At 53.6% G+C, this 16,594-nt stretch overlaps 1 protein-coding gene and 1 long non-coding RNA gene across 7 annotated transcripts in view; both read right to left on the bottom strand.

Moving 5' to 3' along the window:
* The window catches only part of TOM1L2 (target of myb1 like 2 membrane trafficking protein), a 72,620-nt gene that overhangs the window by 35,806 nt on the left and 20,220 nt on the right, over positions 1–16,594 (bottom strand). The gene's annotated exons all lie outside the window — the stretch shown is intronic.
* On the bottom strand, positions 4,810–11,315 carry LOC122443938. The gene is made up of 3 exons (XR_006270151.1): positions 11,056–11,315; positions 5,485–5,490; positions 4,810–4,967 (listed from the first exon to the last, which is right to left on the bottom strand). It is a non-coding gene; the product is annotated as an uncharacterized LOC122443938 (long non-coding RNA).

Consider the following 16,594-nt stretch of genomic DNA (forward strand, 5'->3'; position numbering starts at 1 on the left):
ATCGTGGGGGTGGGGCTGGGGCAGGCATCCAGGAGGAATGGCCGAAGCACCGTCCAGTCTCGAGCCAGGAAGGCTGGACGCAGAGGCTGCTTGAGGCCAGGGCAGCGCAAGGCAGCAGCTGGAGGGGTCCGCGACGAGACCCTTGCCCCCTACTCACTCTGCCACTCGGATCTCTGAGGGGCCCACCCCCAGAGGAGGGACCCCCCCCCAATCTGGGGTCACACACAGTAGGGCCTCTGCGGCCTCCTAGTAAAGCCGCTCACCTTCTACCCTTCGGAGCCAGTGAGGGGACAGGCCAGCTGGCCAAAGGGCCACCATCCGCCTGTGGTCTGTCCCATCTCAGCATGGGTCACACACAGACTCAGGAAGAGAGAACAGGGGACACCAGCAAGGCCAGGGGACACTGTCTTGGAGGACTGATAGAGGAAACTTCCATCAGTGAACCCCCCCACCCCTCCTCCTCGCCACCGGGAAGGGGGTCAGAGGCGTGAGAACCTCTCCTCGGGGTCAGCACTCTCTATTCAATCACCAGGCTCTGAGTTTTCAGCAAAAGATAGAGGTTCCTTTTGAGTATAAAGAACCGACCCCAGAAGAATGCCTCTTTATTTTCATTTTGCTGGAAATGCCTCAGACATACAACTGTGGTATCTGGCTCAGCTGAGACAGAAGGAGGGAAGGCTGACAAAGGAGCTCAATTCGCTTCTCAGTTTCCTTTCCTCATAAAAGAATTCCTGCCATAGGACCAAGCTGGATCTGACTGCCCTCCAACTGTGGCCACGCCCATGGGCTCCCTCCCCAGGCCGGAGGACGCCAAGTTCAGGCTCATTTCTGTTATCACGTAAATTGTCAAAACCCAAGATAAATAAATCCTGGTGCAACGGCAGAAACACAATGCTCCAGAGGTCAGGGGGCAAGTCATTCCCGCCGGCCAGCCCTCAGGATGGAGACAGATCAAAGCGCCAGTGACCCGGGCAGCAAAGGGCTGACCTTCCAGAGGTCTCCAGTGATATGCTAACGGCCAGGGGCAAGGCAGAGCTGGACAGGGCTGTGCAGGGCTGGGCAGAGCAGGGGCAGACACAGAGCCCATTAAACCTTCAGAGCCTGTCATCCTGATGCTGTTGCCATGGCGTTTTCTCCATTCAGAAAAGGCTGCCCCCTGCCTGGTGTGGGCTGGGGGCCAGGGTGCTTGAATGTCAACCCTGGGACTTCCCTGGTGGTGCAGTGGCTAAGGCTCCGAGCTTCCATTCTGGTTGGGATGTCTGGACCCTGACGGCAAGGTTCTTTTCCAGCAGCAGTCCACCCCATCCTGCCACAGGGTCCCTCCCACATGCTCTGAAGTTCAGGGCCGTGATTATGGGAGGACACTCCAGTCCAGGGGCTTGGTTTCTTGGCTGCTGATTTCTACACTTTGATGTGAAATACAGCGACATCAGAAGCAGCCAGCACCAGACGCTAAAGAGGGCTGGGTTAGCATTTTTGCATTCAGCAGCCGCGTCTTGGTGAGCCTGGAGGAAAAACAGCCGAATCTTCAGCCTCCTCCACAATCAAGAGAGTGGGAAGGAGCCCAGAGGGGCTGGGCTGCTTCCTGTCGGGGGTGGAGAGGAGAAAAGGGCGCTGCATGGGCAGGACTCATCTGACAAGATGCCCCATCAACTTGAGATGAGCCTTCTGGGCTCTGGATGGGTTCAGGCCAGTGAGGCAGGTGGGGTGGACCAGCCAGGTGGAAAGGAACTCAGTCCCAGCACTGCACTCAGAGCCGTGGATGCCTCTGCTCTGGGTCCCTGACCTCCTAGTGGATGTTAATTGCAGCTGCTCCCCTTTCACTAGAGACTCGCCCTGTTTCATGGGGTGTCCTTTTCTACAACAGGGGGCCCCACTCTTCCCTCACCCTCTTAACGGCAGATGAAGGGCCAGAAGAAGGTGCACAAAGAATAACCTGACCAGCCCACAGACTCCAGAGGCAGCTTCCTCTGTAACTTTGAGGCAAAATAAAACACGGTGGTCCCCAGGCAGGGCACACAGGACCAGACAGGCCAGGAAGAACCAGCCAGAGCTGATGTGAAGTCCTCAGGGGCTGGGGAAGGCCCTGTCCCCACCCTGCAGCTGGAGAAGGCAAGGGCAGGGGCCTGATGGAGATCGTGCTCCTGACCTTGGCTGCAGGTGAGGCCGCCCTGCCTGGTCCCACCCTGAGCCTTCCCATCGGAGCCTGGGGGCAGAAGGCAGGTGCAGACATGCTCCCGGGGGTGGGGGTGGGGGTGGGGGGGGTCCCTGCACAGGGCCATCCAGCTGATGACTGCCGAGGGTCGGGCACTGGGAGGCAGAGGGAGGCAGGCAGACCTTGTCCCTGCCCCACTGCCTGTGGACCGGGCTCAGTCCTGGCTCTGCCACGTCACCCCTGGGCCCTGGACCCAACCTCTGCCTCTTCCTCTGAGCGCTGTTTCTGTCAAATGAGGTAGCGGATCCGGTGATTTCTGACCCCCTCAGTCCCCCACTCTGCTCTGACAGCACACTGGCCTATGGACACTTTTTCTTCTTCTTTTCTTGCTGATTTTTTCTTTCTTTTTTTTTTTTTACTGTGGTAAAATATACGTGGGCTTCTCTTATAACTCAGTTGGTAAAGAATCCGCCTGCAACACAGGAAACCCTGCTTCGATTCCTGGGTCAGAAAGATCCGCTGGAGAAGGGATAGGCTACCCACCCCAGTATTCTTGGGCTTCCCTTGCGGCTCAGCTGGTAAAGAATCCGCCTGCAATGCCAGAGATCTGGGTTCGATCCCTGGGTTGGGAAGATCCCTTGGAGAAGGAAAAGGCTACCTGCTCCAGTATTCTGGCCTGGGGAATTCCATGGACTGTATAGTCCATGGGGTCGCAACGAGTTGAACAGAACTGAGCGGCTTTCACTTTCACAATATACATAACATATAATTTACCACCATAACCGCTTCTCAGTGCACAGCTCAGGGCCATTAAGCACAAGTACATGTAACCGTCCCCACCACCACCTCCAGAAAGGACGCATCTTCCCAAACTGCAGCTCAGTCCCCTGAAACCCTCACTCCTCACCCCTCCCCCAGCTGCTGGCACCCACCCTTCTATCTTCTGTCTCTGAAGTTGACTCCTCTAGGAACCTCACAGAAGTGGGTATTAATCCTTTATCAGATACATGCTTTGCAAGTATATTCTCCCACTCTGCACTGCTAAATCCAGTGTCATGAAGTTTTCTGTTTTCTCCTAAAACATTTATAGTTTTATTAATAGCTCATGTTTAGCTATTAACTGATTCATCATTGGGTTTTCTAGATGGTATAAGGTGAGGTTCCAACTCCAATCTTGTGCATGTGGACACCCAGTTTTCCCAGTTCCATCTGTTGGGAAGACTGTCTTTCTCCTACTGGCTGATCTTGGCACATGTGTCAGACATCAGCTGACCATCCATGGGAAGATTTGCCTCCGGGCTCCCTGTTTCGTCCTGTAGTCTCTGTCTCTCTCTGTGCCAGGGCCACACTGCTCTGATGATGGTGAGTTCTGAAATCAGGAAGTTGCAGTCCTTCTACACTATCCCTCTTTCTTTTAGTATGTTTATTTTTATTTATTTTTGAAAGAAATATTTATTCGGCTGTACACAGATCTTCAGTCTTTCAGTTGCGGCATTAGGGATCTAGTCTCCTGATCAGAGACGGATTCCAGGCCTCCAGCATTGGGACTTGGGAGTCTTAGCCGCCAGACCACCAGAGAAGTCCCAACTTTGTCCTTCTTTGTCAAGGTTGCTTTGGCTATTTGGAGTCCCTTGAGATGCTATATGAATTTTAGGATGGAGTTTTCTATTTCTGCAAAAAAAAAAAAAATGCTGGTGGGATTTTGAGTGAGATTGCATTGAATCTGCAGATCACTTTGGGTTAGTACTGTCAGCTTCAAAGTATGAAGTCTTCAGTCCATGAATATGGGATTTCCTTCCATTCATTTATCTTCTCTCATTTCTTTTGGACTTCCCAGGTGGCTTAGTCAGCCTGCCAATGCAGGAGATGCAAGAAATGCAGGTTCAATCCCTGGGTCGGGAAGATCCCCTGGAGGAGGACATGGCAACCCACTCCGGTATTCTTGCCTGGAAAATCCTGAGGACAGAGGAGCCTGGTGGGTTATAGTCCGTGAAGCCAGGAAGAGTCAAACATGACTGAGTGACTGAGCAACAACAAAAAGATTTCTTTCAGCAATGTTTTGCAGTTTTCAGTGTACAAGTCTTTTACCTCCTGGTTAATTCCTAGGGATTTTATTCATTTGGATGCTATCATAAATAAAATTGCTTTTTTAATTTCCTTTTCGGATTGTTCACTGTGTAGAGAAACAGCTGAGTGTTGACTCATATCCTGCAGCTTTGCTGAATCTATTTATTCATTCTAACAGGTTTTTTTTTTTTTTCCTTTTTTCATGAAACCTTTAGGGTTTCTTACATACAAGGTCACATCATCTGTGAATAGAGATGGTTTTACTTCTTTCGTTCCCACTTGGATGCCCTTCATTTCTTTTTTCCTGTAGCGGGTTAGGACTCCCAAGACTATGTTGAACAGAAGTGGTGAAGTCAGTGTCCTGGGCCTGACGTATGGCTTTACCAAACCTGATCATCGCAGGGAGAGGAAACACAGGGGCGAGAAGACCTAGTGCAGCCGAGCTCTCACCTCAGGGAAAGGTAGATCATCTGCCTGAGTGTGAGCGCGGGAACCCCAGCAGAGGCTTGAGGACTCTGCCTGCCAAGGGGTCTCATATCTGCGTCCAGCTCTGAGGAGGTCACTGGGGCTTCTCTGGCCTGGAAAGCCATGTCCCCCAAGCCTGCCCAAGGACAGCGCCACCCCACAGCCTTCCCGTGCCTCCTGCTGTAGGATCTCGAGGGGCACGTCTGATGGGCACCCATACTTGATGGTATGGTCTACAGTCCACATGACAGCGGAGACCTCAAGGCCTCCCGACGCTGTTCTGGGAGCTTCTTCCCATCTTACGGCCACTGAGGGGACCCTGGCTCTCCGTCTAAACTTGTGGCTGAGCAAAGGACCTGTGCTACTGAGCAGCGGTGACTGCACATCCTCTGGGGCCCTAGGCGGCCTGGTGAGATCGGAGCCAGGCTCCAGCTCTCCCCAGCGTCTCCCTCTGGGCTCAGAAGCCGGAGAATCAGGCGTCATAGTGGAGTCTGAGCAGGGAGTTGAAACCCAGGCTTTGGCGTGTTCAAGCTTCAGCCAATTACTGTGTGACCCCAGGAATGTGACCTCTTCAAGGCTTTCTGTTGTCTGTAAGATGTGATAATCACAGCAGTCTTCTCACAGGGCTGCTGGGAGGTGAACTCAACACAAAACAGGAAGCCCTGCGGAGCCCCCGACACAGCCACACAGAGACTGGAACCCCCACCCCACCCCCGCCTCCCCAGGGCGTCCCTTGCTTTCCCGTATCACCACTGCCACCTACAGGTAAACAGCAGTCCACAAGCCATCCTGGTCACCCGAGCCTACAAACACCCAGCATTCTGATTCGGGCTTCTCCACCACAAGGGTCTCCCTCAGAGGGAAGCCCCACAACGGCCTGGCCCATGTGCAAGGCGGAGGGAGCGCTTCCTCGGGGATCCAAACGCTGAAGCTCCCAGGTCTCAGGGCCCAGCTATAAGGTTCCCCGCGAGTCACTCACAGCGGGCATCATGTTTCCCAACTCTGGACGTGGGCCCTGGGGCAGGGGGCCCAAAGCACTGCCTGCACCCCACTGGCCACACCGCTGACCCCAAATCCCCCAGCCACTGAAGTCACTCCTCTCACACGGGGGTCAAGAGAGCACACCGTGGCCTCTTCACAGACACCGTCTCATGCGCCACCCCGCTCTGAGGCAGCCCTCGTCAGAGAGGAGAAAAGGGAAGCCGAGGGGTGAACAGCCCAACTGCACACGGCTGGCAGGGAGCACCAACCAAGGTCATCCTGGCGCACAAGGCCTCAGACCCTGACACTCCGGGCAAGGCTGGGCCTTGAGTACACCTGGGTCCCCAGCCCCCGGACACAGCCGCGGCTCCCCCACCCCCAATCTCACAGGTGAGCTCAGAAGGGCTGGCTGAGAAGCGTGCAGAGAGCAGGGTGAGGGGTCAAGTGCAATCAGCTGCTCCCCTTGTTGTTGTTTTCTATTTTAATTAATAAACTGTCAATACTGGAATAATTTCAGATTTACTGAGAAGCTGCCAAGATAGTACAAGGATCCCCAAGGGCTTGTCTCCCAGTTTCTGCTCATGTTAACATCCTTCAGGGACACCCTTCACGTGTCAAAACTGAGACGCTAACAGCAGCTCAGGACTACTAACTCCAGACTTTATTCCGAGTTTTCCAGTTTTTCCACTAAGATGCCCTCTTCTGTCCAGGATCCAGTCCAGACCAGCATGTTATATTTAGGTTTCTCCTCACTTTAAACGCCTACTTTCTTTAAAGACTGGCACATTCATAAAATCCTGAACTCTCTCTCCCACCCGGGCAGCTCAGTTCCGAAGGGCAGTGCCCTGCCAGCCGATCCCACACCCCGTCCCGGCCGAATGAGGACACCACGTCCTCCCAGACCCCGACAAAGGAGCCCTTCAGGCCAGCCCAGAAGCAGAGAACAGAGGCTGGTCATCCACGCGGGCCTGAGCTGCTGGTCCAAGTTCTTTCTAACTGGAATTCCCCTGGAAGGCAGGGCAGTGGTGGGGGGAATCCATAGCTTTAAATACATGTTCTCTAGAGGCAGAGCCTGGAAAATCCCATGGAGAGAGGAGCCTGGCAGGCTACAGTCCATGGGGTCGCAGAGAGTCATACATGACTGAGCGATTTCCCTTTCTTTTCTAGACCCCACTGGGGTCTAGATGGGGAATTTCCCCAGGTCTTGTAAATAAAGGTGTGGAGAGGAGCTGGGGGAGACAAGGACCTAGGGCTGGGGGGCACCAGGGGATGCGGGAGGAAGGCTGGGCGGGGGAGGGGGTCTCCAGCTGTTATCCGCTGGGCCAGTTGACAGGAAAAGGTCTCTTAGGGGTCAGGGCTCAGATTAGGGCTGTGGGAAATGGAGCAGGCGTGCAGCCCAGTTGCACCCTGAGGGCAGGGGCCAGGGGAAAGGGCCGGGCATTGAGGGCTTCCAGTTCAACCTCAACCCCAACCTGACTGCAAGGACTCCGACGGCGCATTGACGACAACCAAAACACACACACACACACACACACACACACACACACGGGAGAGGTCAGTTCAACCTCAACCCCAACCTGACTGCAAGGACTCCCACGGCGCATTGACGACAACCAAAACACACACACACACACACACACACACACACACACACACACACAAGGATGAGGTCAGTTCAACCTCAACCCCAACCTGACTGCAAGGACTCCCACGGCGCATTTGTCGACAACCAACACACACACATCACACACACACAACACACACACACACAACACCACACACACACACACACACACACACACACACACACCCACACACACACACAACACACACGGGACGAGGTCAGTCACCTCAACCCCAACCTGACTGCAAGGACTCCCACGGCGCATTGACGACAACCAAAACACACACACACACACACACACACACACACACACACACACACACACACACACACACACACGGGAGAGGTCATCCGGAGGGTCTCTCTTCTTAAATGTTTGAATTTTTCCAACACTAATAGTAAGGAAAACTTCAGTAGGAAAGGCACAGACTGCTTCTCCCTGTGGCCCAGCCAGATAAGCCCTGAGGAAATGCTGAGCGGGAGGGGAGCTGATTCGGCAAAGGTGCCTAAATGAGGAAACCTCTGCTGTTCCCGCAGATGAGAGGACAGCCGCTTGACGAGGTCCAACCACAAGGCGCAAATGTACATGCCTTTTAAAAATGATAAACGCCTTGGCTCGCCACCAAGTGGAAATCAGTGCAGGAATGCTAAGTGAACATCCAGAGCCAAAGTGCCCCGTGCAGACTGATCTCCGCCAGGCAGAAATGCGTGCTCGTGGGCGAGAACACACAGCCAGTCCTCTCTGCGCTGAACTGAGCCTGCTTCCCTCCCTCTCTGGTCCCCCACAGCCCCGGGGCCACGTGGGGGCCCCTCTCGGAGCCCAGGGACCCCATGGCACAGATGTCCCCCAAGCAAAACAATCTAAATGGTCGCAGTCCAGTCCAAGGTTCAGTCGGGTTTGTTCTGTGGAGCCGTTCCCACCTTCTGGGACCATTTGGGAAAGGCGTCCAGCTTGGGAGGAGTGTGGACAAAACCAAACCACACTGGGCCAGGCGAAGCCACGCTGTGCCCCTGCCAGCCGGCCCTGGACCTCTGTGCCCAGTTCCCAACGCTCACGCCCCAGGCACAGCCACCCCAGACCAGGCTGGGGGACGAAGACCACCCTCCATGCCACATCCCAGTGCCGACTCTGTGTCTCCCAAGGCCTGGGTGGCCCCCTCTGAGCAGCAGGCTTTGGGGGACATGCTTTGATATGGATGTTCCAGAGAGAACAGAGTCAGAAAGAAACCCAGAAAAGGCCATTTTTCAGGGCAGTGGTTCTCAGCTCTTTCTGGATGGAATGTTAAAAGAAGAGTAATTCCCTATGAGCATCTGGGAAGATCTTTCCAGAAAAGTGCGCAGGTACTTAACTCAGCACACACTCTGGACGGGCTCCCCAAGAGCCCCACCCTGGTCGGAGAGCACCCTGACTGGGACCAGTCTCGAGCGCCTTGGCTGCCCTGGTCATAAGAACACCTGCAAAGCTAAGCGGAACATGAATGCCCAGGGCAGCCAGGTGGCCACAGCACTCCCAGGAGGGCCCCGCAGGGCAGGTGGGCAGACTCTCCACTGGGGGTCTCAGCCGCTGGACCAGGAGCAGCTGTGGGACTGGGGTGCTGACGCTCACTGTGCCGTCATCTCCCCGAGGGCTTCCTTAAGTGCCCTGGGAGCCGGGAGCTGCCCCCACACAGCCTTAGTCTGTTCTCCCGGGAAGAGCTGGTCCCGGGTTCCAGGGAATGAGTGAGTCACCAATGACTGTGACGACGTCTCCCCCACACACACACATACTCGGAGACTCCAGGATTCCCTGAGACCTGCTCGCCCACTCCTGGTTCAGGACTCGTGGTCCTGGCAGCCTGTGGCCCGTAGCCCATCAGCGCCAGAAGGCCCAACCATCACTGCCCTGTCCTCTTGGCCCTTTGCGGCCACTCCCTGCGACTGTGCAAGGAAGTCAGTCCAAGTTTCTTCCCACCAAGTGTTGGAACACACGTAAAGGCCTGCTTCCAAAAGGAACTTATGGTCATTTCTATAATAATTTATACTCAAGGTAAATGAAATGAAGGCTGGAAACCACGTGGAATAAAAGAGGAAACGAGTTATGACAACTCCTGGCACCCTAGGTAAAAGATACAGACAAGGAGCCTTGGTCCTCACTGTCTGACTGAGGGCAGAGCAAGCCACACTCCACCAGGAGGGTGGCCATCTTTTCCTGATGTTGAGGGACTTGGAGGTGAACATACCGCCATCCCTCCTGTATTAAGGACCAATGAGCAGGGTCATATGAAATGCCTTGAAAACAGCATCATATAAAAGGCAAAATGTTCTCCCTCTGCCTTCCTGGCATCCGTGCCCTCCCCGACTCACCCCCACCACCTCCCCAGCCTCCCCAGGCCCCCGGGTGACGGCACGGCTCCCCTCAGCCGGGCTCCTCCAGGTTCCCAGAACCACTGCGACCTTCCCCAGCTCACCTGCACTCACTCTAGATCCTGCCTCTTCAAAGATCTCCCCGACTCCCAGTCCAGAGGCCTCCCCCAGCACACCCCCGCGCTCCCACCGTTGCCCAGCACCCGCACCATTGAGGCAGGTCACACGGCCTCTCGTGTGACCGGGTCAGGCCAACCTGAGCCGCAGTCTAACTCTGGTGGTTATCGGCTGTGTGACCTTGAGCAAGTAACTAGATCTCTCTGAGCCTCAATGTCTACATCTACGGATTGGGAACAGTAACGTCCACATCTTGCGAAGCTTCTGTGAGAACTAAGGCTGGCCCAGAGCAGCAGGCAGAAGTAGGGCAGGCACGGCTGCGACCGCGGCTGGTCTGTGCTCCCGTTACTCAGTTGTGTCTGACTCTTTGTGACCCTGTGGACTGCAGCCCACCAGGCTCCTCTGTCCATGCGATTCTCCAGGCAAGAATACTGGAGTGGGTTGCCATGCCTTCCTCCAGGGGATCTTCCCAACCCAGGGATAGAACCCAGGTCTCCTGCATTACAGGCACATTCTTTACCACTGCCCACCTGGGAAGCCCAATACTGTGGAGACCCCCAGCAAAGGTGGTCCCTGAGGGTGACTAGAGGAGCATCTCCAGGATGCCCTGCACCAGGGGAGCTCAGGAACAGGGTTCTCTGAAAAGTCTGACCGTGTGGAATCAGAGACCCGACAAGTGGTGGACTCATGCTGGGCCCAGGTCTGGAACACAGAGCTCCTGATCCCAGGCCACGGTTGGTCCATGGGACACTGTCAGAAATACCCCCACCCCAGGGTCTCAAGGGCACTGACCTCCTGCTTCTCAAGGCAAACACCCTCGTCCCGGTGAAAAGATCACTTTCATCACACAGGTCTCAATCCTCATGCAGATCATGCTATTACAACCTGGGGCGACCACCTCGCCCGAAGAGCCCCTCTGGGGAACGGGTGTGCACTTAATTGTTACGAATGTGCACTGCTGACCAGAGTCTCAGTGAACTGCAGATACAATCTATCAGCTCTCGATGGCTAATTTGGTAGAACATGAATCCTGCGAGTTCTAATAACTCACAGGAGACTCCTGGAGCACTTACACGCTATATGTCTTCCACACTCATAAAACAACCATAATTACCTTTCATGGGTGAGATGGTCTAGTAATTCTTAAGTGATTTAACCCGAGAAAGTCTACGGAAAAAACTAACTTCAAAGAATTTTTGTCTCAAAAGAGGAAGACGAAACCAAGAACTGACGGGTCTGTTTTTTTTTTTTTTTTTCTTTTTTTAAGAGACAGGGTCTCGCTATATTGCCCAGGCTGGAGTACAGTGACTACTCACAGGCGCGATCCCACTACTGATCAGCACGGGAGTTTTGACCTGCTCCGTTTCCGACCTGGGTCGGTTCACCCCTCCTTAGGCAACCTGGTGGTCCCCCGCTTCCGGGAGGTCACCATATTGATGCCGAACTTAGTGCGGACACCCGATCGGCATAGCGCACTGCAGCCCAGAACTCCTGAGCTCAAGCGATCCTCCAGCCTCAGCCTCCCAAGTAGCTGGGATTACAGGCGCGCGCCACAGCGCCCGGCGACGGGTCTGTTTTTTAACCTACCTGGCTTCATCCCCTGGGAACATATGCATTGCAAGGACTCAGCCCCAGACAGCCGTGCAAAATTGTGTCCAAAACAGTTCTGAATTTTCTGTTTTGGAAGTTCCCTTCAGAAGTCCTGTGACTGTGAGGGGAAGCCAGGACTCCCAGGGGGCAGGCAGGGGCAGGGGGTGGGAGCTCTTTGGAACCAGACAGTCATGGATGTAAGTCTCACCTAAAAACACTGGGGAAATAACCTAAACGGGAGAAGAATTTGAAAAAGAATAGATACATGTATATGCATAACTGAATCACTTTGTTGTACACTTGAAAGTAACACAACATTGTTAATCAACTATGTGTGCTTCATCGCTCAGTCGAGTCTGACTCTTTGTGACGCCGTGAACTGTAGCTTGCCAGGCTCCTCTGTTCATGGAAACATTCAGGCATAAAAAGTAGGGAAAACAAACAAACAGGAGGGACTATCCCTGATGGTCCAGTGGCAAAGACTCCACGCTTGCAATGCAAGGGGTCTGGGTTCAATCCCTGGTTGGGGAACTTGATCCACATGTTGCAATGAAGATCCTATGTGCCACAATTAAGACCTGGTGCAGCCAAATTAAAAGAAAACACTGATGAAACCGATTGGTGTCGTTTTCAGGGCTCAGAAGAGCTCCGGGACCATAGTCCTTTATGTCTCAGTGCAGAGAATTCAGCAAGAGCAAAGTGGTAGATAAGAAGGGATTTATTAGGGGACTTCCCTGGTGGTCCAGTGGCTAAGACTCCATGCTCTCAGTGCAGGAGGCTGGAGTTCGATCCCTGGTCAGGGAACTAGATTCCACATGCTGCAACCAAGAAGTTGCACACAAAGAACCTGCAGGTAACAATGAAGATCTGCTGTACCCAAATATATAAATTTAAAAAAAATTGTTAAGTAGTCTATTAGAACAGGACGCTTGTGAGGTTTGCTAGCAGGCAGGCAAGAAAGGACGAACTCTGAGAACTTAATGAGCTACAATTTTTTGCTGCTGCTAAGGCGCTTCAGTCGTGTCTGACTCTGTGCGACCACAGACGGCAGCCCGCCAGGCTCCCCCGTCCCTGGGATTCTCCAGGCAAGAACACTGGAGTGGGTTGCCATTTCCTTCTCCAATACATGAAAGTGAACAGTGAAAGTGAAGTCGCTCAGTCGTGTCCGACTCTTTGTGACCCCATGGACTGCAGCCTACCGGGCTCCTCCGTCTGTGGGATTTTCCAGGCAAGAGTACTAATCAAAGGCAAAGTGGGGAAGGGAGAAGAACCTCTTTGTCTCTCTCGAGTAGACATCACATTTCCATCATCAGTTCCTCCCCCAATTAGGACAAGGAAGCTTAGTTGTTGGCCAGACCAGGACTGTCATAACACTTTGGAAAAGTATTTTCAGGTCTCAGTACAAAATTACTTTTCATTTTGAAAAGTCACCTTCCTGTAAATGATTGCTTTTTGTGTGCACAGAGCCTGTTTTGGGGGTCATTAACTTAATGACACCATGGGGCAGGTGTCAGAAATTACTCCTGGCATTTCTCGCCTGCCCTTATTTTCTACTATGGTTTTATTGTTGTGGGGGCGTTGTGCAAAGAACATGTCTTAGGGGCCAGAGAACATGTTTTGGGGGTTACTAACTCACAGAGCTCACTGGGCAAGATATGGGCCTCATGCCACCATTCTTTTGTTCTCTGGGGGCATGTCTCCTGCTTCTGTTTATATTGTTTTGTTGCTAAGCAAACCTGCTTTCTTGAGTTATCATTAACTTACAAGGGTCTCCCATATTTTTCTATTTACAATCCCCTGTGGGGATTAACTACTTAATCACCTATTTTGTCCCTTCATTCTGTCCCTACCCCTGGGATGTTTTTTAACCTCCTTCCTCAGTGTTCTCCTATATAAAATGGGGACAATATTAATGAATATGGAAATGATTTACTACACATCAGATCATTTGGGGAGTTTGTTAAAAATACAGATATGTGAGTCCCATCCCTACAGATTCTGTTTCAGTGAGTCTGATGTGGGCCCGGAAATCTGTGGGGATTTAAATTATTTTTCATTTTTAATTACACAATATGTAAATACATTTCCCCCTTGTAAAATATTAAAACATTACCTTATCAGTTATGATTGCATTCAGCTGCAAGCAATTAAAAAAAACTTAACAGTTGCTTAAGCAGATGGGGGTTACTTTTCTCATGGAATAAGAACCCTGGAAGCAGGCAGTGCACGCAGGAGCAGCCCCACCAGACCCCCAGGCAGGATGGGACCCGTTTGTCTTCCTGCTCCGCCAGTGCTGACTGGTGGCTTCCGTCCCTGAACCCAAGAGGCGGTCAAAGCCCAAGCAGACAGAGTTCTTGAAAAAGGCACAAGGGCCAGAGGGCTTTGCCATTGACTGCTGAAGAGGTGCTGTTCCTCTCAGAGGCCAGAACTGTGCCCTATGCCATGCATAGCCATAAGGGAAACCAGGTGAGAGAATGTTCCAGCCGGGCCCAGAGCCCCGCCCCAGTCAGGGGCGGGAGTGTCCAGCACAGCCACAGTGAGGGTCGCATCCTCTGGCCCTCCTCCCCAGGCCTCGTCCATCCCGCCTCATGGGTGTTTTTTTGTCAAGTCCCCTGGCGTCTGAGCATGGCCGCCGTACTCACGAAGCTCTCGCCGGCTCAGAGCTGGGTGGCCGACTGCCCCAGGGGCCTGGGGACCACGTCCTCTCACCTCTCCCCTCACCTGCAGGTCAGCCAGGAAGCCTGCTCTCCTCCACTGCAGCCACATCTCAGGTTCAGTGATCTGAAGCATCTGAAGAATGTGAAGGGGGCTCCAAACCTGGCTGAAGCCATGAGGCCCTGACTGAGGTGACAGGGTGTCCCCTGAGGGGACCGAGGCCTGGGGAGGCCTGCCTGCACTCCTGGACCCACGTGGCTGCTGGGCAAGTGGTGACCGTGCCCAGTGGGAGAAGGTCACGGTAAAAAGTGTACACACAGTTTTATGTTAAACACTGTGCTCCCATGGAAGGAGAAAGGCCTGGAGCGCCAGCCCAGGTCATAACCAGGCGGACACCACAGGCTGCGAGCAGCCATGTCCAAGACTGCTTTGATTAAAAAAAAAAAAAATTATTATTGGTTTTTGGCTGTGCTGGGTCTTTCTTGCTATGCGGGCTCTTCTCTGGTTGCGGTGATCTGGGGCTGCTCTGCAACTGCAGTGCACAGGCTCTAGGAAGCACAGGCCCAGGCACTCTGCAGCTTGTGGGATCTTCCCGGGTCAGGGATTGAACCTGTGTCTTCTGCACTGGCAGGCGTATTCTTCACCACTGAGCCAGCAGGGAAGCCCCCGCTTTGTTTCTCAAGGAAGAATTTTTCTATAAAAACACGCACTTCCCTTGTAACCAGGTTTAGGTCATCAGGAATCTGCAACAGTTTGGGGAGGGCTCTGGTAGGTCAGGCTTCCCAGGTGGCTCAGTGGTAAAGAACCCATCTGCCAATGCAGCAGATGCAAGAGACTGGGCTTCAGTCCCTGCATCGGGAAGATCCCCTGAAGTAGGAAATGGCAACCCCATCCAATATTCTTGCCTGGGAAATCCCACGGACAGAGGACCTGGTGGGCGACAGTCCATGGAGCTGCAAGGAGTCTGACACGACTGAGCAGCTAAGCACTGGTGGGTCAGCTCACCCAGTTTTGTTCTTCATGTAAAATTAAATGTCAAAGAGGGTGAAGGCACAACCTACACGGCCCAGCCATGATGGTGGCCTTGCAATACCCTGACACTGTTCAGATTTCACAGGGAAAGGGATCAAGGCCCCTGTGGTTCCAATCCAGAAGCTACAAAGACAGTGTGGGTCATTACTTGGCCACCACACTGCCTGCACCCCAACTCGGCAACCCAGCTGGACACAGCCAGCCAGCTCCCTCCGAAGGGGGCCAGTGCAGGGGACCCTGTGCAAAGAGGCAGCCAGCTAGGAGGTAGCATTTTCCAAGAAGGGTGCATTCTTGACCAGCAGCCCCCATTTCCTCAGGAGGCTTCCAGGGCATCAGAAAAGCCTGCAATAAACCCCGTCTATGGGCTGGACGCTGCTCACCTGCAGAAGCAGGCGGACCATGAGTAGGGCTGAGAAGAAATCTCGTCCCCAAGGCCTGTTCTCACTCAGCTTCTCTGCTCCAGCAGTGTGCACGACCTGCAGGCAAGACCAGCCTGGACGGGCTTCTCCTCAACAAAGCTGCCCCTGGCCACTGAGGACCCCTGACCCAGCTGAGTCTGCTGCATCTTGAACCCCTTCCTCAAACGTGATGGCAGAGAAGTGACCTCCATGGCCACTCATCCTGTTCTCTCGGTCAGCAGACCCTGAGTGTGCCCTGGTTACAGGGCAGCTCAAGAGGCTCAGGCCCCACGTCCCTCACTGGGTCTCCCACGGCTCCTATGCAAAGCTGAGCCATGAGTCTGGCCCAGCCACCCGCAATGTCTGCAGTGACAGGGCTCTGGGACCCACTAGGTCAAGTCACAAATAATGAAACACAGTTGGAAAATCAACATAAAAATATCCAACCTCAGCAGGAATTAAAGAAATGTGAATTTAAGTGAAAGGCACTATCTCCTGCCAACTTAGCCAAGTCTGTGAGGAACCCTCTTGTATAAGGGGCTTAACTGGCTCTGTCCTGTCCACCCTCTGGCTGGAAGCCAGGTGACCCAGCACACAGGCTCCTTAGTCACTGCCCTGCTCGGAGCTCCTCCCTGGCTTCCCCTTCCATTTCAGCCAAGTCTAGGCTCTGTCCCCAGGTCTTAGTTGCTCCCTTTACCCTTGCCCCATCCCCTCCCATCCCCCCACCCACCTCCTCTGGCCTCAGCTCCCCCAGGTCCACACCCACGGGCAGCTCTGGTCTCCCCCATCCCCCACATGCCCCCACCCTCGGTCACAATCAGAGTGTGCCCTGTGAGCCCTCTCCCAGGAAGCCTTCTCAGCCCCATGCACACCTGAACCCACGCCAGGTCCCCAAAATGCTGAGAAAAGAAAAGGCAGTGAAGCTTCCAGGGAGCGAGACCCTCAGAAAGGAGCCACCTATCTCACAGGGTGATTCTGGGGAACAGGGGTTCACTATCACAACCTGAAATGCCGACAAAGACTGAAGCTCTCCCAGGGTTTGTTGCTGCATTAATTGTAACAGCCAGGAAAAAAAATAAAGGCAACAACCTGAATGCCCAGGACTAAGGTACAGTAAATCACAACACAGCCACATGACAGCGGAACATGGCGTCATCATTTAATGCC

The sequence above is a fragment of the Cervus canadensis genome, chromosome 1 (genome assembly GCF_019320065.1).
Source record: "Cervus canadensis isolate Bull #8, Minnesota chromosome 1, ASM1932006v1, whole genome shotgun sequence".
In the NCBI taxonomy this organism is placed as follows: domain Eukaryota; kingdom Metazoa; phylum Chordata; class Mammalia; order Artiodactyla; family Cervidae; genus Cervus; species Cervus canadensis.